This window comes from Ambystoma mexicanum, chromosome 10 (assembly GCF_040938575.1).
Source record: "Ambystoma mexicanum isolate Mex_15411 chromosome 10, UKY_AmexF1_1, whole genome shotgun sequence".
In the NCBI taxonomy this organism is placed as follows: Eukaryota; Metazoa; Chordata; class Amphibia; order Caudata; family Ambystomatidae; genus Ambystoma; species Ambystoma mexicanum.
The window spans coordinates 9,290,977-9,314,569 of NC_090932.1; the positions used below are offsets into that span (position 1 = coordinate 9,290,977).

General features: G+C 48.1%; 1 protein-coding gene across 5 annotated transcripts in view; it reads right to left on the reverse strand.

Annotated features, from left to right (window-relative positions):
* The window catches only part of OPA1 (OPA1 mitochondrial dynamin like GTPase), a 1,475,337-nt gene that overhangs the window by 980,916 nt on the left and 470,828 nt on the right, over positions 1-23,593 (reverse strand). The gene's annotated exons all lie outside the window — the stretch shown is intronic.

Genomic DNA, 23,593 nt, shown 5'->3' on the forward strand with positions numbered 1-23,593 from the left:
TGACAGCATTCACACTAGGGGGAAAGAGATATGAACATTGCAGATTACCACAGGGATACTGTGAGAGCCCGAGCATATTCAACCGCATATTACATGAAGACCTAGGGAACCTATCAGTTGAGAGCACCATAATTCAGTTCGTAGACGATTTACTCGTCTGTGCACAAGACGAAGAGAGATGCAGAAAAGATTCAATAACACTCCTGACTCTATTGGCCAATAAGGGGTACAAAGTGGACAAGGGAAAGCTACAGTACTGTCTGACAGAGGTTCTATACCTGGGACAGCTAATATCAAAAGATGGGAAAAGAATAATCCCCGACAGGGTAGAAGCAATAAGATCAGTAGGAGAACCCACAACAGTAAAAGACATGCAAAAATTCCTGGGAATGTGCAACTACTGCCGAGCATGGATATTAGATTATGCGGCATACACCAGACCCCTACTACAAGCACTCAAGGAGGCCCAACAGGAGAACAAAAAACTAGAATGGACGAAGGAGATGAGCGCCTCCTTTAAAGCATTAAAATATTTAATTTCAAGCACTCCAGTACTCGCAAATCCTGATTATGGACAAGAATTTTACCTGTTCTCACACTGCAAGGGAACACTAATGACAGCTGTATTAACACAGAAGACGTCCTTAGGACACAAGCCTTTGGCTTACTATAGTGGTACTTTAGATGCCGTGATGCAAGGCCATTTCGCGTGCGAGCAATCACTCGCTGCAGCCGCGTTCGCGATTGAGAAAAGTGCCACCATAGTAATGGGATGCCCTGTGACATTGTTTGTGGAACATTCACTATTTGCAATACTTGAGAGGTCAAAAAGCACACTGACGACACAGCGGGCAACAGCCTACGAGATCATATTGTCTAGCGCCAATATCCATGTGGTGAGATGCAAGACAGTGAACCCCGCAACATTCATTACAGAAGCATGCACACTAGAGGACATGCAGGACCACGATTGTGCAACTTACACAGGAGAACGAGGGGAGGACACAGTGGTGTGTGAGAACGCCCTGAGCGAGGGGGAAGTGTACTTTGTGGATGGGTCTGCATCGATTGATGTGGACACGGGAGAAAAACATGTTGGCATGGCAGTGGTGAGGTTAGAAGACGGTGAATATGAAACACTAGTACAGTACCGCCTCCCATCACATTACTCCGCGCAAGCAGCAGAACTGATTGCGCTCATAGAAGCACTACATGCAGCAAAGGGTTGCGCAGTGACAATATATACAGACTCAGCTTACATGACAACGACAGTACATGGAGGTCTAGCAAGATGGGGGCGGAGGGGATTTCGACGGGCAGACGGAACACCAGTACAGCATGCAGAATTGTTGAAAGAGTTAATTGAGGCCCTACAAAACCCAACTGCGGTAGCAATCGTGAAGTGCCAAGCACATACATCCAATACAGACGTTGTGTCTTTGGGAAACGCGGCAGCGGACGCTGCCGCCAAGGAGGCTTCCTATTTTCAGAAATACGAAGCAGGTGAGTACATGCTGCAGCACAAGACAAACGAAGAGCTCCCAGAAGGGTACAACATGATGCCTATATCACAAATACTAGAATTACAGGAAGGAGCTAGTGCAGACAAAAAATTGATGTGGACAAAACGAGGGTGCAGCAAGTCGGCGACAGACTTACTGTGGCGGCAAAATAACTCAGGGAAAGTGGTAATGCCAATCAAGTTATTGGAAATTGCGTTTCAACAACTACACTTCCCTGCACACAATACCAAACAGCACATCGCAGCAGAAATACAGGAAGAATGGTTTGTGCCCTGTCTCCAGGAGCACATATCTCGATTAGCGATGGAATGCACAACATGTCAGATGAACTAGTTACTCTTACCTTGTAACGTTCTTTCGATGGGATGTTACTCCGACGTATTCCTTATCTTAGATAGAAATCCTTCAGCTTTGCTGGCCTCGGAAAATTTTTTCGCCAGAGGGCGCTGCGCGTCGATGATCGCCGAGTCGATGACCCTCGACGGCCTCCGTGCCGACGTCGACGTCATCCTGCCTATAAAGGCCGCGCGCAGCGTCCGTTGCTCAGTTCCGTTTTGTAGTCCCCAGTAATGTTTTTGGATTAGACTAATCACCTTGAAGGAGCATAGGCTGCAAACCCACAGGAAGTCATACTGCGGGGATGGATGGGAGGGTCGATAAGGAATACGTCGGAGGAACATCCCATCGAAAGAACGTTACAAGGTAAGAGTAACTAGTTCTTCGAAGGGATTGTGTCCTCCGACGTATTCCTTATCTTAGATAGACTCCCATAGCAGTGGTATTGTGACTGGAGGCGGGAGTAATAAAAGTTATGTTACCCTTCCAGAATGGACAGAGTGTAACACAGCCTTGCCGAATCTAGTTTCTTGACTAGAGGAGGAATCCAGGCTATAGAATTTGGTAAATGTATGTGCGGACGACCATGTGGCAGCCGCACATATATCTCGAATTGGCACCCCTCTTTGAAGGGCTGAGGATGTTGCGATACCCCTGGTAGAATGAGCCCTTAGATTTTGAGGAGGCTCCTTTCCTGCCAATTTGTAGCACTCCAGAATGGCTAAAATAATCCATCTGGAGATGGTTTGTTTTGTTATTGGAAGGCCCAACTTATGTCCTGCATAACCTACAAAGAGTTGGTCTGCTTGTCTGATCTTAGCCAATCTGCTGATATAGAAGCTCAAGGCTCGCTTAGGGTCCAGCCTGTGCAGTCTCTCTTCCTCCTTCCCCGGATGAGGAGGAGGGTAGAAAGAAGGTAATATAATCTTCTGAGTGATGTGAAACTCCGAGACTACCTTCGGGAGGAAGTTAGGCTTCACCTGAAGAACAACTTTGTCCTTGTAAAAGATTGTATGTGGAGGTTTACACGATAAGGCTTGCAACTCGCTAACCCTTCTAGCAGATGTCAATGCTATTAGCAAAACAGTTTTGAGGGTGAGAAGCTTCAATGAACAAGAGTGTAGTGGTTCAAAAGGGGCACCCTTTAGGAAGTTTAAAATTAGGTTTAAATCCCATAAGGGAACTTGAAAAGGTTTCGGGGGATAAACATTAGTTAATCCTTTTAGGTATTGTATTACCAATGGAATTTTGAAGTATGAAGGCTCCTCTGCAGTGCGCTTAAAGATTGATAGCGCTGCGAGATAGCCCTTAATTGTGCCAACCTGTAGGCCTGAATTAGCCAGGTAAAGTAAGAATGACAACACCATAGGTGTACCACAAGAAAAGGGTTCAATATTCTTTTCTCTGCACCAGCTGCAAAATTTGTTCCAACGGCAGCGGTATAGAGTTTTAGTTGCCGGCCTTCTGGCCGAAAGCAACACCTCCATAACATCATCCGGAAGGTCCCAATCCTTGTACCTCAACCTTTCAGACACCAAGCGTGAAGGTTGAGGGTCTTGATGGCTGGATGGAGAACCTGACCTTCCTTCTGCGAGAGAAGATCCTCTCTGTATGGCAGTCGAATTGGAGGGCAGATGGACATGTCTAGAAGGTCCGGGTACCACGTTCTCCTGGCCCAATCCGGGGCAATTAGGATCATGGTCTTCCGAAACCTTCTCAACCTCCTGATCATTTGAGGAATGACAGGGACCGGAGGGAACGCGTACAGAAGTGGGAACTCCCAGTCCACTACGAACGCATCTCCTAGAGCTCCTCTCGGGGGAAATTCCCTTGAGCAAAATCTGTCGCACTTCCTGTTGATACTGGTGGCGAACAGATCCACTTGAGGGGTTCCCCAAAGGGCGAAGATCTCTTGAAGGACTTCCTGAGCTATCTCCCACTCGTGAGAGACTGTGCTCTGCCTGCTCAGAGCGTCCGCTGTCAAGTTCTTCTCTCCGGCTAGGTGAATTGCCGATAGAGAGATTCCTTCCTGAATTGCCCAAAACCAGAGCTGCATCGCCTCTCTGCACAGTGGTAGTGAGCCTACGCCTCCTCTTTTGTTGAGGTAGTGCATGGCCACTGTATTGTCCGTCATTATTAGGACGTTTCTTCCCCGTACAGACGGCAGAAAAGCCTTCAGCGCTAGTCTGATGGCTCTCAGCTCCAACAGGTTGATATGTAGTCTGGACTCCGATGGAGACCAACGACCGCTGATGGTCAAGTCGTTGGCGTGAGCTCCCCACCCCGTGAGTGAGGCATCCGTGACTACTGTTATCTCCGGCCATGGTTGCCAAAACATTTCTCCTTTCAGGATGTTCTCCCGACAGGCCCACCACTGAAGGTCTCGGGCTACTTTGACCGGGATCCGAAGGAGATCTGTCATCCTTCCTGAGAACTGTGACCACTGAGTTCTCAGTGCCCACTGGAGGGATCTCATTCTCAGGCGAGCCTCCGGCACGAGGAATATGCAGGATGCCATGAGGCCTAGCAACCTCAGAAAGTCGTAGGCTGGGAGATATTGGGCATTCTGAAATCTGATGACCATCTGCAGAATATCTCGAGCCCTCACCTCTGGTGGCAAGGCTTTTCCCAGGGAAGTGTCCAGGACTGCTCCAATGAATTGGAGTCTCTGTGATGGTATCATCTGTGACTTCTTTAAATTGAGGGAGAAGCCCAGCTTGTGAAGGAAGTGGCAAACATAATCTAGTTGTCTCTGAGCCTGTTCCGAAGATACAGCTCTGATCAACCAATCGTCTAGGTAAGGGTAGACATGAATCCCTTCCCTCCTTAGACTTGCAGCCACAACCGACATTAGCTTGGTAAAGACCCTCGGGGCGGAGGTTAGCCCAAATGGCAGAACTCGAAATTGATAATGAGAGCTGCCAATTGCGAACCTCAGGTATCTCCTGTGCCTGGGATGGATCGGCACATGGAAATAAGCGTCCTGGAGGTCTAGAGATACCAACCAGTCCTGAAGCTGGAGGGCCTGAAGGATCTGAGAGAGAGTCACCATCTTGAACTTGTCCTTTCGGAGGAATTTGTTCAATTCCCGTAAGTCTAAGATGGGTCTCAGTCCTCCGTCCTTCTTCGGTATTATGAAGTAGGGGGAGTACCAACCCTTGTTCCTTTCCGCTACAGGTACCAGTTCTATGGCACCTTTCTCTAGCAGGTCTAAAACCTCCTGCAAGAGGAGCGGATCTGGAAGCTTCAAAGGGTTGTTCCCCGGTGGATGACTCTGAGGGATATGTAGGAAGGGCAGGCAGTAACCTTGGGCCACTGTCTCCAGAGCCCAAGCATCTGACGTAATAGCCTGCCATTCCGTCAGATGGTGAGTTAACCTGCCCCCTACTGGTGTTCTGTGAGGGGAGACCTCAGAGTGGTTTTGAAGCGGCTGATGCAGTTGCCGAAGGTAAAGTGGCTCCTGCTCCTGCGGGTGCGGCTTTCTTTCCCCTACCCCGTCCACCACGGGTAAATCTTCCTTGGCCTCTTTGAGCCGGTCGTCCCCTGCCCCTTCCATATGAGGAATAGTAACGAAAGGACCGTCCTCTCCACGATGATCCCGAAGGACGAAAGGTATTCTGACGGATAGCAGCTCCCAATGACTTGGCTGCTGCCTTGGACGTTTGCAGTTTCTCCAAACTGTCATCCGCCTTCTTTCCAAAGAGGGTAGAACCGTCAAAGGGCATATTCAAAAGCCTGGTCTGCACGTCAGAGGCAAAACCAGACTTCCTCAACCACGCATGCCTGCGGATTGTGGTACTTGCCGCCATGGCCCTGCTGATACTGTCAGCAGAATCTAGGCCAGTTTGTAGGGTCTCGCACATCGCATCTTTACCATCCCTGATGATGTTTAAAAATGCGTCCCTTTCCTCTCCTTCTTGGAGGCAGTCAGCCGCTGATGAAGCGCACTCCCAAAGGGTGTGGCTGAACCTAGCGAGCGTACAGGTCGCGTTAATAGACTTTAACGCCATGCTACAGGCAGAAAAAACCTTCTTAGCCATGGCATCATACTTTTTGTCATCCCTATCCTGCGGAGCAGTGGGGTATGCAGATGTGCTGCCTGATGAGGTTGCAGCCTGTACAACCAAGCTCTCAGGAGTAGGGTGTTTTGACAAATATTCAGGGTCAGAACTAGCCACCCTGTATTTTGTTGACAGTTTTTTATTTACTGCCGGGATAATTTCTGGCGTTTCCCAGTTTGTCAAAATCCTTCTCTGTAGAGCAGAGTGAAATGGAACCACAGGATCCTCCTGTGGGCCCTTGTCCAGTATGTCAGTGAGGTCATCCTGCTGAAAGGCAGGAGAAGGTGCAGACCAACCCATAAATTCTATGATTCTAGACATCAGAGCTCTATATGGAGTCTCCGCATGTTCTCCTGGGTCTGGTTTGATAAATTCTGCTTCAGGAGAAGTGTCCAAGCCACTAGCTTCCTGAAGTGCATCCTGAAGATTTTTTAATCTTCCTTCCTCAGAGGCGAAAGTCTCTGGCTCTGGTGATGTGGTCCTCTGTAAATCAATATCTTGGTCTGAATCCTCCCTTTCCTCAAAAATCGAGGTTAAAGGGGGATACATTGGTTTTTGGAATGGTATAAACCCCATTTCCAATGCAGAAGGAGCCATCATCACAGGCCTTGAAAACGTCGATGTCGTCGACACCGACGTGAAAGTACTCGAAGGCGCCGTGAAAAGCGTCGAGAAATGTGTACTAGGCCTCGAAGAACTCGAAAGGATCGGAGTCCTGCTCGAGAACGACGTCGACGTTCTCGGCGTCGAGTCGGAGGTCTTTTGTCTAACCGTTGGCTGTGGAGTAGCCGTGGTTCTTTCCTTCACCGGCGTCGATATCGGCGTCGACGTCGGCGTCGACTCGATCGACTGATGCGCCGATGAATCCTTCGACAACGGCGTCGATGGCGCCGACCTCTGTTTCGAAGGAGTTTTCGACGATGGCGTCGATGATGCTTTATCTCCCGATGGCTCGAGGCGCTTTCGGGTTGACTTTTCCGCCGGGTACTGCGACTCGCGGCGTTTAGATTTTTTGGGTTTTTTACCCGGGGTATCACCCTCAGCTGTCTTCGAGGGGGACGAGGCCGCTTTCTCGAAGACGCTTAGCATCTTTTTCCTGAATTCCTCCCACTCAGCTTGCGAGCTGCGTTTTGTGGGGCAATGAACTCTCTCAGGAGAACTCGACGAAGATGACGAAGGGGATCTCCTACGTCTCTTCTTCGAGTGTCTCGATGTCGACGAGTGGTGGGAGCCACTTCGTGATCTAGATCGAGAGTGTTTTTTATGGTGAGGAGACGAACGTCTCGACTCTACCGAAGAAGCTTTCGAGGAAGTTAAAGTTGACCTACCTCTCTCGAGCTTCCCCCTACGCTCCTTCAAGGCTTTCGCCGTCATGGAAAGGCATTCCTCACACTCCGAACTCTGGTGCGTGATTCCCAGACACCACAAACAGACCCTGTGAGGGTCCGTCAACGACATTTTCTTCCCGCAGTCTCGGCACTTTTTGAAACCGGACCGAGGGGTCGTCGGGTCGGAGGAGGATGCCATCGATATCGAGGTAAATAGTAGTTATTATATACGTTATCTTGACGAGAACTGTAGCAACGGTGTTCCGAGGCACAACGAAGCGCGGAAAAACGGAACTGAGCAACGGACGCTGCGCGCGGCCTTTATAGGCAGGATGACGTCGACGTCGGCACGGAGGCCGTCGAGGGTCATCGACTCGGCGATCATCGACGCGCAGCGCCCTCTGGCGAAAAAATTTTCCGAGGCCAGCAAAGCTGAAGGATTTCTATCTAAGATAAGGAATACGTCGGAGGACACAATCCCTTCGAAATACAATTCAGGAATGACATTACGCACGCTACGGGGAACAATTCCAAAACCCATTGGCCCATTCAGAGAGCTACATATTGATTACGCGGACATGGGGGAAAGGTGTAATGGAGCACGGTACATGATCGTGGTTGTATGCCCATTCTCAAGGTGGGTAGAAGCAGGACCATGTGCACGACCTGATGCCAAAAGCGCTGCAAAGTTCCTAGTGAGGGAAGTGTTCCCGCGCTGGGGAATTTGTGACGTTATTCGCTCAGATAACGGCACTCACTTTGTAAATGAGCTTTTCAAGGAAGTTACTACATTATTGGGAATAAAACATAAATTGTGTTCGATTTATCATCCTCAAAGTAATGGCGTAGTGGAAAAGATGAACGGACTTTTAAAAGGCAGGTTATCAAAACTATGCTTTTCATTGAAAAAGAATTGGATTTATTGTCTGCCCCTTGCACTATTTGAGCTGAGAAATCAGCCAAGCAAAGACCACCATTTGTCCCCGCACGAGATCGTGACTGGGAGACGAATGAGCACAGCACACTCTCCACTGCTCGAACACTCAGATGCACACAGGAGCGCAGCGATATTGGGAGAAGAGTTCACAGACTATTTGAAGAAATTGACAAGGGTAGCGCGCGCAATATCAAAGCAGCTCTCTCCACCCTTCACGAGAGAGGAGGGAAACATAACAGGGTCTGTCACGGAGCCTGAGCAACAGCTACAGCTGATGCCGGGCGAATTCATTTATGTCAGGAGTTTTGTGCGTCGATGGAATGCACCACGGTTCCATGGCCCATACGAGGTAGTGTTCTGTACGCCCACGGCAGTAAAAGTTAAGGGCCTGAAATACTGGGTACACTTGACAGATGTGCGAAAAGCATACAGTAATGTGCAAGAGGAGGTAGATGAGGAGGCACAGACAACAGCAAACGGTGCAGCTGAGCAGAATGTCTGAATATGAACTTGTGTATGTGTGACAGTAACGGACCTGAATGAGAAAATGACTGATAAGTATACTGGCTTTCTTTTTAAGATGTTGCTGGAATAATAAAAAAAAAAAAAACGTTTTTTATCTGGTGGACTTATATGTAATTAATGAAGTGATCAAATTATGACGTGTTTACACCCTTGTCTGTGAATACCCTTCCCCGCAACCCTACCCGCTTCCATTCCTCGTCAATATATAACTGGCACTGCCCACAAAATGTTTACATGCATGCACTTAATGCACTTTTATATCTCGAACAGGAACTACCATGGCATCTAACTGGCAGCCTGCAACGGATACACTTACTAGAGTTAGAGAGTGGTTAACTGAGAAATGCAGATATTCGTATGAATGTGGACTATCAGTGTGTATTACATTGTTTTTTACACTAATGTTTGGCCTGGTTACATACTGGTTAATAGCATTTATCTCTATCGAGATAAACGAGGGGGGAGGGACTAATAGAACTACTTTAAGTAATGCAACCACAAGTGTAAATACTAAGGAAGGTGACTTCTTGGTATGGGACGGGACGAAACTTGTATGGGGTTACTATACAACACCATCCAATGCTGTCATGATAAAAAACGAAGGGCTACAGGGTGAAATGCAAAATAACACAGTGTCCTCGCCAAAGTTATCTAATTACAATGCTCACAGTTTAAACGACCGAAACCCCTCCGCCACATCCTGGTTGTACAACACCCCTACCAGCCAACCTGCCCCCATAGCTACAGACACATTGTCAACTAATAGGATGGAAGAAAATGGAAGGATGAAAGTAACACATGAAATATTATATTATGATTGGGTGAAGGGGGGCGGGAAGGAGAAAGGGGGGTCTACTGTGTCTGTCACCCTTGAAGCCGAGAAGTACATTAGGAAAATAAATAACAAAGAAAAGGGGAGCGGAAAGGAGGAAGTATGATGAGTACTATGGGTTAGGATTAGATAGAATGGAAGACCCACGACACCCCCACCAGACGAATAAATGGTATGCAGATATGAGTGCAACAGCTAAACAAACAACAAACGAGAGCTGTTATGTCTGCTCCCTCATCCCCCATGCTTCAGGCACACCCAAGGTATTGCTACCCAAAGAGTTGCCAATTATAGATGCCCAATGTCTCCTTCATCTTACGTTATGCAGGATTAAGAACACCTTCCAGGCACATGGAGTCACTTTTAGAATGCTGCAGAACGAGAAAACTTGCTATCCAAAAACGGCAGGGGTGTTATGTCTGGAGGAACCATTTTTTGTAATACAAGGGACACTTTTTTCGGACAACAAGTGGAAGGATGAAGAAGTAATGTGTAAAGCTGAAGCACTGAGAGGTGTGGTACCAGAGAAATTGCAATGGACAGAAGAAACATGCACACCAGTATGGAAGGAACACATTTTAAAACTAACTTGGGTGACCGCCATTGAAAAACTCTTCAAACTGCAGAACGAAATAGACTATGAACTATGTTTTAAAGGAGAAGGTAAAACCTCCATGGGGACAAACAAGGACTGTAACAAGATCCTCACCATCCCAGATCTGAAAAAAGGGACAGCGGCCCTGATGGACACGTACTGGGTATGCGGCAACCAGGCATACCTGCACCTTCCCCCGTCATGGAGTGGCAGTTGCTCAATGGCCACACTGCACTCAGCCCTAATGGTAATTGCAGAAAGCCACATCGATGGGAGCAAAAAGGCACGGGAACGCATACAACAGAGTGCAGCCCAGCCGACTGCGGAGTCACAAATGTATGTCCTGTCTTCCGGGAGCAAGAAAGAGGTGCTGACCCGTAACAAACGAGCATCAAACTACATATCAAAGGCATCATCAGAACTGTTGGCTCAGATCCCAGACAGATACCGATTATTCAGCTCAGCAGAAACATTCTTTGCCTCCCTCATCTCAAGTGTCCAAGCAAGGGCAAACGCAAAATGGCTCCAGATAACACGCTGGGAATTGATTCAGCTGGCAAATGACACTGAAGAAGGGTTCAACGTAATAAAAGTGGAACTAAGGGCTTTACGGCTGATGACAATGCAAAACAGGTATGTCTTGGACCTGTTGACGGCGATGGATGGAGGTGTTTGCCAAAAAATTGGAAGTGCCTGCTGCACTTTCGTACCTTCCGAAGACGCAGAAAACGGCTCCCTGTCCCATGTGATCGAAGCAGTACACAACCTGGGAGAAAAAATGAGAATGGAGGGTGGAGCAGAAGACAGTACGTGGTTCGACAACATCTTCTCCTGGGTCCCCTAATGGCTTGGAACGACTGTGAAATTCTTGATGCCAGCTGTGGTGTTCTCCTTTTAATTTTTTGCATGTGCCAGGTGGGTCTTCGATGTTGTGCTAATGCAGTACCTAATGGTGCATTGATGATGGTGACAATGGGCAACACCCGTGGGGCAATGCAAACTATGCAGGAAGAGCAGGTACAAACCAGAACTGATGATACACCCAGGTATCAGCTAGTGCCCAGGTATCATGACAAGGATATCATAGACAAATTATGGCACACCACCATCAGAGAGCCCCGTATATTAGAATGGTATCAGGAGGTGTGGGTAGACTTGGAAGGGGAGAGCGGATGTATATACCTAACCTGTACCCCAGATGAATATGCTAGGAGGGGTGAGAGCTTAAGGGGGGTGTTCAGAGCCTGGATGCCGATAAAAGGCACACCAGCATGGGATGAGGCAGTTATGGACGAAGAAGAGTGTAGGAGATTGAATGAGTTAAAGAATTCGTTACTTAAGTAACGAAAGGGGGGAAATGTAGGGGAGGAGTGGTCCAAAAAAAACCTCCTTGCCTACATCCCCTCCACAGGTGAGGGCCATGGCTCATTGGGCGTCCCCTCAGACCACTCGGGCCCAGGTGGTGGAGGGTTCACCTGCTGAAGACATTGCCCACACGTATTGAATTTAGCTAGGCCCAGAAACCATTTTGCCTATCAAAGATGGTGTGTGCTCAGCGCACTGTAGCGCGGCCCCCACCCTCGGAGAGTTTCAATTATCCCTGTCGCCGCAGATCCGCTGTGAGCCCGTTCCCACGAACAAAACGGACATGAGCTAGCATAAGATACTAACACTGTAACATTTCACGGTCCACAGTGTATCACTGCTCCCAGCATGACCCGGTCAGCGAGGCCTGGGTGGTGGGGAGAACTGTAGAATGGTCATCCGATGAAAGCAGAAAAATACCCAAATACGAATGTCAAAAACTACTCGTAATACGTGTATCCTTTCCATAAAACTACTTCTACTGAAGAAACCTGTAAAATTGTGTAATCATTGTATGAAACGCATGTTTACATGGCACCAGCAAAGGAGGACCCACACCCCTGCAGGGGTGTGCAAATGATAAAAAGCATTCCGGGGGATTATTCTCTATATGTATCATTGAAAACCGTACACCCCGCGGTCCCACGCTATAACTGAACTAATGCTGCTAGAGTACAGGGGAGGACGAATGCAACTATACATAAGGCTCGTGTGAAAAGACGTGGGCAAATGCGCCAGTCATGTGTACATATCTACAGCCCTTATATGCCATTACCGCCGCGTACAATGGCGGGTCTCGTCCTCTATGCTCCACCAACTACACTACTACCTCACGCAATGCAAATATATATGTATATTATTAACTGCTGTAGTTGTTAAAATATAATGTACTAGTAAGGTGCTTAGACTGGCTATATTCGAGAGACATGTAGTGAATTGAAATGTATGTTTTCAAGTGATCCAAATGAGTATTATAAGGATGTTCAAATGTTTATGATGTTCTCATCGAAAGTCGGCAACACACGAGAAAAATACCTTTGTGAATATGTGCAAGGCCATTCTCCCACCCCACCCTGCAAAGTCTGCCAAATAAGAGAGCTAAGGCCTGCGCCACGCTGCTCCACCTCCCCCAACTAGGCTGGAGCCGCTTCAAAGATTTATAGTCCCTGCTACAGCACCCAAGGCCACGGCATGCCACCTGCATTATTTACAGCCCAGCAGTAAACCTCCGCTTGAATACACAAATCCAAGGCGCCCCCTCGTAAACCCCACAACCCCCGGAACACCTCAGACTTATGACCCGGTGCAATGAAGACACCCAATACTGTGGTAACACACAACAGCCCATTCATAATAACTTCTAACGAGACAGAAAGACATGTACCGCCCGTCCCAGGCCCGGAGACTTAGCCCCACGACCTATGGTACCGGTCAAACAGGACACTGGTAACCATGCACGGATAAATCACCATCAAACCCCTCACAAGGTGCATTCCTCCTGTGTTGCATTAACCTGTAGAATAACCTATTGATAGATTGACTAAAGAAGATAACATTGCAATGACTGAATGACTGCGGTGTGCATGGCATAGGGCAAATAAGTCAGGAAAAGACATTCATCTCTGACACTGGCCACAATGGCACAACAACACCGCCCGGATGAACTCAGCTGACCTGCCAGGCCCAGCCCAACCCACGAGGTTGACCAGTGACGTCCTCCAGCCAAGGCCAACCACATCGCAGCAGCACCTATAGCTAGTCATCGCCACCCAATCCCATTGAACTTGTGCCCCTTATAGTATATAGGTACTGATGATGTTTTTTGTAAATAAATACGCCTGTCTTTGCTATTGTCAGACAGAGCGCTCTCGGAGTTTGCAGAGTTCTTTGCATGCCCTATTCTGATTGATAAACTCCCATTTAAGCTCACCCGCACTCTGTCTTGGCTTTATTCCCGACTTGGGAGAGTCCGTCATTGTCTCTCATTGCGGGGAGGATCGTGCTGGCTGGGGACGCTTGCCTTCAGGTGCAACGTCAGGCCCTTGTCCTGTGACATGTTGTACGGGCAGGGTAGTTTCACTGGAGGAGACAGTGTCATCTCCATCAGATGAGCGAACCAGGGTTGGCGGGACCACATGGGAGCCACAAGTATCATCGTGTCTGGTTCCTGGTGCATCTTGTGCACTATTTTGTTCAGTGGCAGAGTGGGGGGGGGGGGAGCATAAACAAATTTCCCTGACCATGTTATCCAGAGACCGTTTCCCTTGGAGCGGTTCAGGGGGTACCTGGAGGAATAATCTTGGCACTGGGCGTTCTCCAGAGTTGCGAACAAGTCCCTCTCTGGCAGACCCCATTCTGCGAACACGTTGGAGACGGTGTCTCAGTGTAAGCGCCATTCATACTCTGCGGGTAGAGGGAAGTCTCTGCCAAGTCCGTCTGCCAGAAGATTGAGTTCCCCTGGTACATGTTGTGCTAACAGGAACATGTGTTTGAGAGCCCACTTTCAGATGTTCTGGGACAGCTTGGAAAGTCCTGGAGAATGAGTGCCCCCCTGCTTGTTCAGGTAGTACATGGCCGTGGTGCTGTCCGTGAGGATCAATACTGTCTTTCCTTGCAGATGTGTCTGGAAGGCTTTTAGTGCTTTGAAGACCGCCAGCAATTCCAATAAATTTATATGGTTGGACGCCACACTTGACGACCAAACTCTGTGTGCAGTCTGATGGGACAGGTGAGCCCCCCATCCTGTGAGGGATGAGTCTGTGGTTAGAGTGGCTTCCACTGCAGGGGTGGTGAAGGACTCCCCCCCCCCCCCTTTCACGAGGTTCTCCCTCAACCACCACTGCAGCGAGAGAACCAGGGCTTGCGAGACAACCACAAGATCGTCCCATTGTCCGCTGGCCTGACACCACTGGCTGTTGAGCCACTCTTGCATTGGGCGCATGTGCAGGCGCGCGTGAGGAACCAAGTAAATACATGACACCATCATTCCTAGCAACCGCATGGCTTTGCGTACCGTCACCTCTCCACCGACTACAAATTGAGGGATCTGAAACAGCATGTTTTGGACCTTCTCGTTGGAGGGGAAGACGAGGCCGTCCCTTGTTCAAATTAGAGCCCCTAGGAATTGTTTGATTTGGCTGGGGTCTAGACTGGACTTCTCGTTGATGAAGCCCAGGTGGGACAGGAGGTCTATAGTCTTTAGGGTATTTGAGAGGCATGTTTCATAAGAATCCCCTGTTATGAGCCAGTCGTCGAGGTAAGGATAAACTGGAATGGATAACCTGCACAGATGTGCTGCTGCCACTGCCAGTACCTTCGTGAGTACCTTTGGTGCTGAAGCTATGCCGAAGGGTAGCACTTTGAACTGATAGTGTTTGCCTTCTATCGTGAACTGGAGGCATTTCCTAAGCGCTGGCAACATTGAATAATGAAAGTATGCATCTTTCATGTCCAGTGTTGCGATGTAATCTTCCTGTGTTAGCAGGGTGATTACCTCCTGCAAAGTCACCATACAACATTTTTGAGGTTTTACAAATTTGTTCGCTGGGTGCAGATCTAATACAGGGTGCATGGTTAGATCCTTTTTGGGTACAAGTACGTACACTGAATAAATACGCTCCTTTACCTGTGACAGAGGCACGACCTCTATGGCTCCTTTTTGCAGCAGCGCTTCCACTTCCTGAAGAAGGATAAGAAGGTGTTCTGATGAAAGAAGTCTTCCCTTTGGAGGTCTGAATGTCAGGGACCGGCTGAACTCAATACAGTAACAGCGGGCTATTGTTGACCATACCCAACGGTCTGTGCTAATCCCCTCCCATGCCTGGAGAAAAGATGTTAACCGGCCCCCGACCGGGGAGGCATGGGAGGGGACACGAATTTTCGGGTCATTTAGTGGCAGTGGCTGGGGAGCCTCTAGGAGTAGCGCCCCAACCCCTTCCTTTGCCACGAGGTTGGCCTCTGAGCATACTGCGTGTTGTAACCACTGGTTCCCTGAGGGGAGGACCAGTTGCTGGCTGAGGTGTACTGTTGAGTTTGTCTTTGGCCAAGAAAAAAGCGCCCATTCGCATATCCGCACTTATTGGGGGGTCTTGTGATTTGGTCCAGGGTTTTTAATGTTTCATGCTCCTTCTTTGCTGTTTCCAGTGAGTCATCAACCGCCTTTGCAAACAAGTTGGAGTCCTCAAGGGGTTTGTTAATGAGGGACGCCTGTGTCTCTGGTTTGAAACCTGAGTTTCTAAGCTATGCATGTCTTTTAAGGAGTACGCCCTGGACTAAGGAACGGCCAGCCGTTTCCGCAGCATCTAAAGTATTTTTGATGATGCTTTGGTTCACTTGAGTGCCTTCTGTAACGGTGGCCAAAAAGCGGGTGCGAAGAGGCTCAGGTACTTCTTGTAGACCTTCGCGCAACAGGCCCCATTGGGCATCAGCGTAACTAGCCAACAGAGTGGTATTGTTGGCAATACACGTGGCGAATGCTGCCGAGGATGTACTCCTCTTCCCTAGAGCATAAAGCTTTTTCCCCTCCTTATCAGGAGGTGCTTCACTGGTGGACAGAGGAACCCCCACCCTCTTTCTCGTGGTGGTCACCATGAGAGAATCTGGTATGGAATGGCCCCTAATATATAAGGGATCTGAGGGTGAGGGGCTAAAATGCTTCTCGATCCGTGGGTTAACACCTCGGACTAAGGCTGGTGTAGATAAAGAGGGAATGAGTCGCCTCTTGATGGCTTGGTATGGATTGGCTAGTAGTAGGCTTTTCTTTGATTATTCTTTCAACAAAATCGACTTCTGTGGTAATCTCCCGCGTATCGATTTGAAAGTGTGCAGCCGCCTTGCGCAGCATGGCATTATATGTGGGTTGATCGTCCACAGGTGAAGGATCTCTGACAGACTTAGTCTGTGGAGAGGCCAGATCCAAAGCATCGTCCGTTGATGCCCCTGGGGACTGCCAAGGATGTGGCTCACACATGTCGAGGTCTTCTTCAAAGTCCCCTACAGGGTCTTGTAAATCCTCAGTATTTATGAATTCCTCCTCCTGTGGATCCTCTTCAGTGAGGTCATATGTGTCTAATTCTTCCTCATGGGGGTCAAAAAGTCTTGGGACTTTGGCTATAGGGTTTTGAGGGAATACCTCCCTAAGCCTTTTAGGAGTAGTGTGCTCAGAAGTGGACACAAACCTATCCAGCCTGTTCATACAGGATTCAAATCTCTCCCTAGTCCAGTGGGAAGACCCAGAACGGTCCAGTGGCAGAAAGGCTTGCTCCTCCACCTTTGGGCGTCGAGATCTCTCCCATAAAGTGGAGGAAATCACCACACGTCGTCCTCCAAGAAGCCTTCCCGTGGACCCGGCGGTGGAGAAGTACCTCTGGGTCTCTCCTTCGACCTAGGGGAAGGTTCTGGCGTTCCCGTCGCACCTTCGCTAGGTCTCGGCGTCTCCTTGATCTTATGAGCGGGCTTCGGTGACTCCTTCACCAGCCGTTTCTGAGAGTCTTGGGAGGCTATCCTTGCTATGCTTTCAACGACCATCCTCTCATCCGGGGACTAATCGTGATTAGTTTTCGGCAGAGCCGGAACCTTGCCATCGACGGACGCCTTCTTCCGAGGCATCTCGACGGATGATGTTTTAGTGGTCGCACCCTTTGTACTCGACGGCCCAGTCGCTAGGCGCGCATGCGGGGCGGGCTGCGACCCTTACGGTCGGTGGAGGCAGCCGGCTGTGTCAGCATCTCCATTGGCGCAGAGGCCTTCTTCGACTTACTCGAAGAATGGCCGTGAGTTGTGTGCTTAGTGACTTGTCTGTGTACGTCAGCGTTGCCGGGGTGTATATCCCCAAAAGCAGGGCCGGAGCCGTTCCTGTCGGGGCAGGGGACAGATGCCACGGAGCGAGAGCGCTCCGATGGGGGGTCAACAACCTCTGTTACGGAGGTCGAGTTATCACTATCCCCCTTGTCACACTCAGCGGCCGTGGCAGCGGGCGAGGAATTAGCCTTCGACATCCCGTAGGCTGCCCACCTTTTAACCCTGCGTTCCTTCAGAGTTTTTGGTCGAAGGAGCTTACAGGCCGCGCAACCAGCCTTGTCGTGTTCGAGGGGTAACCAGCGGTTGCACCGCTTGTGCTCGTCCTTCCACGGAAATTTGCCTTTACAAACTGGGCAAAATCTAAAAGGAGCCCTATCCATCGCTGAGGACGTAATAAGTGATAACTACCCGGAAGGAAAGGGGGGGGGCATTCTAGAAGAAACAAATGTCCACCCCGACCCCCCACTCTCCCTACTGTGTAGGCTGGTGAGGCCGGGCCACGTGGTCGACAGCGCCGATAGGATTATTCGTCTGTCGAAAACCCCCATCCATCGAAGATCTGTTCTTGGCGATGTGAAATGGCTGTCGAACAAGGGCTGGAGGTGATGATAGTTAACAATAATTAACAAAAAACGACCAAAGGTCGAGTAATGACAATGTCTCTTACGAGCTCCGCTTAAGGCGACCAGTATTCTGGGTGGAAAAAAATAATCTGAGGGACCTCCAAGTGTGAGGGATTTTGGGTACACTACACGTCACTATAGGGATAGTGTTACAGACACGCCTATGTCGACGTCCCTTTTCGACTTTCGAATAACAAGATGCAATACTCTGCGGTGACCACTGGATGTCAGACTATATGCACAGCATGTGATTCTAAGCAGATTAACATCAGAAACTCATATATACTCATTGTTATCTGGTCCAGTAATTCCCCTTAAAACCTTTATTTACCACAATTCCGCATGTAGTGGATTGAGCATGTACAATCCCATTTTTGCATACATGGGTTTTTGACAGACAGCAAATAGCTGCTCAGCCACTGTGTGCTCTGCCAGAGCTTAGCCTCAGTGACGCAACACTGCTTGCTCTGCGATCCATTTTTAGCGCAGGCCACATTCCGTTTGGCACAGAGCCATCTGCTCTTTATCGTGCTTTGAGAAAAACTAAATAGAATTTAACATTTTACAAACTTATTCAGCTAATAGTTATTTGCACCTTATATTTAAATAACTGCCTTCTTTTGAGTGCCCCTCCTCCCCCCTGGACTATTTTTTAACTGTTTCTAAGCACTACAAAAGTCTTGCCCAATTCTAAAGAGCTTGGGAAGTTTGGGAATGAAGGAAGGCGCTAGCTCCTTCCCAACATCAATGAGGATGTTAGTGAGCCTACTTTTAGGGGGAACGCCATCAGCCTATGTTAGAGAATAGACAATAGAGGTTATAAGCAGTAGCATTAACAGTGTGTTACGGATGCCTGGGCTAGGGCGGGAATCCCACCAGGAGGATAGAGAGAGGGAGGGCCCTAGCAGCACTTCCAAAACCCCATTTGGCAGCCGGCGGCTTTAATCTCTTGCCTGTCACACGTGCTTCAAAGAACAGTTCTGATTTTTATATTTTTAATAAAACTATTCAGGCCATCTGTCACATGGACTACAGTGATCAGGTAGCAATAAAACAGATATGTTCTAATGAGCTTCCTAAACCCAAAAAGATTGCCAATACATCCAAGAGAAGAGTTCCACAATTTCCCAGATACCATTGGCCCTGCCTTACCCAGCGCACTTATTCTCAGTGCATTTGGTGGAAGCTCTTTGAAGACGGGAGGAAGCATACCATTTTAAGCGTTGTTTTATGTATTTTGGTGTGCTTTCATCTATCACTGTGTGCAATGGCTGAGTGCTGAAGTATTTTATAATAACCGTAAGAGGTTATTAGAGGCGTCTGTGGTTCCTGCATGAAGAACATTGTAGTAATTAGTGTTGTACCCTCTATTGCTTTGGCAACAGTGGCGCAACAGACATCTAATAGGTAAGGTCTAATTTGCCTAAGAAGCATTAAGTGGTAGTTGTTGGATCATAAAATCTTATTAAAGGGGAAGCTCAGAAATGTTATTGGCCCAATGGATAGGGCATGTATTTTTTAGCATATTTCGATCGATCTGAAAAAAAATGTCCTATGCGTCTTACCTTTGATTTTCTGACATTTATACATATGAAACTCACGTGTTGGAAGCCCCCCATCTTGTGCTAAACGTATCCGTTGATCCGTCGCCCCAAGTTCAAGTTCCCTCATGGCAGTAACTCATAAGACCACCTCTAAAGCTGACATCAGAAACCTACGCCTGTCACAACACCAGTGCACGTCTCATGTCTCCGCCATCCACAAACCAACCAAACCTGATCCTGCTTAGCTTCAAGGATCGGCATGGTCGAGCATATCCAGGCTGTAAAGCCAAATACAATCAGTGCTTCATCCTAGCACCCTGAATGCTACTTATCATTTGCCAAACCTGCCCCGTGAAACTAAGCAGGATTGCCCTCGGTTGGTTTGCGGATATGAGACCTGTTCATATATATTTTTTATTTATGGCCAACATTTTTAAATCAAAACCTTTTGGATTAAACTTACGCTGCCTCTGGTAACCCAAGGCTCTAACCAGTCAGCTAGTGGGTTTCTCGAGCTAGCCATGATCAAATTAAGGTAAAACGTATAAACGTAATCATATGGAGCAATCACTAAGATTGGTATTTACGCAGCAGTCTCCCATCCGCAAACCAACCAAGTCTGATCCTACCAAGCTTCACGGTCGAGCCCATCCAGGCTGTAAAGTCAAATACAATCAGTGCTTCACACTAGCACCCTAAATGCTACTAATCGTCTACACCAATCACCACTTATCATGTATATATTTCTCTGCTTTTTGTTCTGCATTATCTCATCGCCTGCTGCACCATCTACTGGCGTACTCCCTCTCCTCTAAAAATCTCACAACCCATCTTCACTTATCTCTCCTCCGCCTCATCCTCTGGATGGCTCACCTCCTCCGGATGCTGTTCCTACTCCTACAAGAACAAGGTCTTTTTGTACATGGCATAACCGTGAAATTGTGTGGTTTCTTTCACCCTGATTATTTGTTTTTGTATAAATGCTGTTCCTCCTCCTACTTCGCCTTTGGATGTTGTTCCTCCTCCTTTGCATGTTGTACCCCCTTCTTTTTGTGCTCCTCCTCCTCTGGATGTTTCCCCTCCATTCACCTGAATGTTTCTATTCCTCTGCCCTTCTCTGGATGTTTCTCTTCCGTCTCCTCTGGATGTTTCTCTTCCGTCTCCTCTGGATGTTTCTCTTCCGCCCCCCCTCTTCCGGATGTTTCTCCGCCCCCCTCTTCCGGATGTTTCTCCGCCCCCCTCTTCCGGATGTTTCTCCGCCCCCCTCTTCTGGATGTTTCTCCCCCCGCCCCTGGATGTGTCGCTGCCCCCCCCCCTCTTCTGAATGTTTCTCCTCCTCTGGATGTTTCTCCTCCTCCTTCCCTCCTCCTCTGGTGGTTTATCCCCCTCCTCCACTGGTTGTTCCTCCTCCTACTAAACTGGATGTTCCTCCTCCTCCTCCACTGGATGTTGTTCCTCTTCCTCCTCCACTGGATGTTGTTCCTCTTCCTCCTCCACTGGATGTTGTTCCTCTTCCTCCTCCTCCTCCACTGGATGTTGTTCCTCTTCCTCCTCCTCCTCCACTGGATGTTGTTCCTCTTCCTCCTCCTCCTCCACTGGATGTTGTTCCTCCTCCTCCTCCCTCCACTGGATGTTCCTCCTCCGGATGTTGTTCCTACTCCGCCGGGTGTTGGTGGTGTTCCTCCTCCGGGTGTTGGTCCTCCTTTGGATGATCCTCTTTCTCATGTCTCACCACATGCACCTCCTCTGGATGTCTCACCACTGCCTCCATCTACACTACTGTGCAACCCCATCAATATGGGTCCGACCAAAGTAGAGGTGCAAAATAGCCTAAATCTAGAGAGATAGTAAGAATCCTCACCTTACCATCCCTTTTACAGGAATCCTCAGTTTGTGTTATACAACAGGCACAACGAAGCACGCTACTTACAAAAGCATCACATTTAATTAATCACTCTGATTTGCTTTAATTACCATAACGTCATATACAAGTCATAACATTATTTTAAAAAACATCAGCCTCTCATAGTAAAGTGCCTAGGGGCTAGGATCAATATATCCCAGCACACTGGAACAAAACATCTCATAATTACAATAGGTGGTCCACGGGAAAAACCTATATTAAAACATGTTGGTTTACTTCAGAAAGTCTGAGAATAGCCAATCACTACAGATTTGCTCTGCATTAACTGCACTGAGTCCGTCCTTAGATTATGGCACTGGTCATATTCTCAGTGACAATGGGTGACATTCACAAGGTTCTGTGATGTCAACACTCTGCGTTTCTGCCCAGGGTCATGTGGCACATGTGTCTTCAGGACTTCAGGAGCGATATCTTTAAGACGCTCCTTATCTGTTACAGTTATCTGTGTTGCAGTATCACGTTACCTGCATCCTTTCACATGATGTTGGGTGTGTCTTCATTACAAGAAATTATCCCTCGGTCGTAATGAATCATATTTATACTTCCAGATCCATTTTACTGTTCATGCCGGCTCATCTTAGACCGTCAGCCAAACCATCCATGTTAATAGGGCTGGAAACAGTGTGTCTGACCGCGAAATGCCGGTTAGCTGCAGCAAGTATGTTGCTCAACAATGCCGATTTCCGATGTACACTGAAATGAGCCCAGATTCACTGCCACCTCCTATTTTGTCTCGCCATCTACTACTCCTCGGGATGGGTGTTTGGACCTTCCATCTCTGAGAGTTCAGGTGTGTGGGAATATTTGTTACCAAATCTGACAGTTTAAACTCTCAGACAGTCCTGCAATGGCAATATTAGCTCTGTCCCTTCCGTCAAAGGTCGACGGGAATAACCGATCTGTGACCGACGTCATCCTGAATGTTATGTTTGTGCATGCGTGCCGTCACAAGCCTGTGGTGCACAAGACCTTGTGCTTGTTAATAGGTCTATCTACATGCAGGCTCCAGGTAAGTAATAGTGTCAAGTTAACCAAGCTCTTTTACTCTAAAAGCGGGGGCCAAACAGCTACCAGTAATTTCAAACCCTGAGAATCAAGGCTACTGTGGAACCTAGATATGAAGGAGGTTTAAAGTAACCAGCAATAGGGCTGGGGAAAAGCTGGCATGGCAGGGTCTGGCAGGTGACTGGGTATTTCTCTGAGGGACTGAACAATCTGATGTAGTTACTGTGACCTAAACTGCCATGCAACGACTCCTAATATATGCTGGATCACCCGATGCAGCTTAACCACTAACGCTTTTTTTTTGTGAAAAGGACATCGATTGCGGATTGTCCCAAATACTCAAACTCCAAGCACCATCATGTGGATGCTAGGTGCAAAGTAGCCAATAAAAAAAACTTATTGGGCCAAAGAATAAAAAGATTCTTGGGCCAAAGGATATTCCGTAGCGGCCATCGTTGTTAAATTGGTGGAGGAAGTCATAACACTGAGCAGTGAAAAGGGGACACGTGTGTGCTTCAAAATGAGGCACAGTGCAATCCTCACCCAGTGTAACTATTGAAACTACAGGAAGAGCCTTCCTCCTCTGCTTAAATGCTGTGCGAATCATAGCAGTATGGGTAGGGTGCCATCTTGATTAGTGTTCTAGCATTGAGCTGTTGGCGTGGTGTTCACTTTAAAATAGACATCAAGAGTTTAAGATTCCGTCTCGAGGCAAAGGGCCTCAGAGTGACAAATCCAAATCACAGGCTCCTTGAATAAAAGCAGGAGTATAGGTAGGTGCTGAAGTCAACTTGTCTTTAAGAATTGTAGCGGTCAGTGCTAGCGACAACACTACGTCGGGGGATGGCACCAGTGCTAGGAAGGAAGGGAAGAATTGAAGGAATGTTCTTCGTCTTTTTGATCCATTCTTTCCTACAGCACCTTCCAAACCTGCAAGTCTATCGGAAATGTAGAGTTTCAGCTTTACATTACAATTCATGCCTCAAGTGAACCCTTGGTTGATTGGTAAACAAGAGGAACATTAATCTGGTAACTGTCGTCACTACATTCCTTGCTCAGACGTGCAACAAGCTATGCACCACAAAGTATACCTGGAATGAAAACAAAACTAGAAAAATAAACATGTAAAAAAAAAAACACTGCTACTTGAGAGCAAAGTAACTGTGCAGTCAATATGTGCAGACGTTAAAGATTTT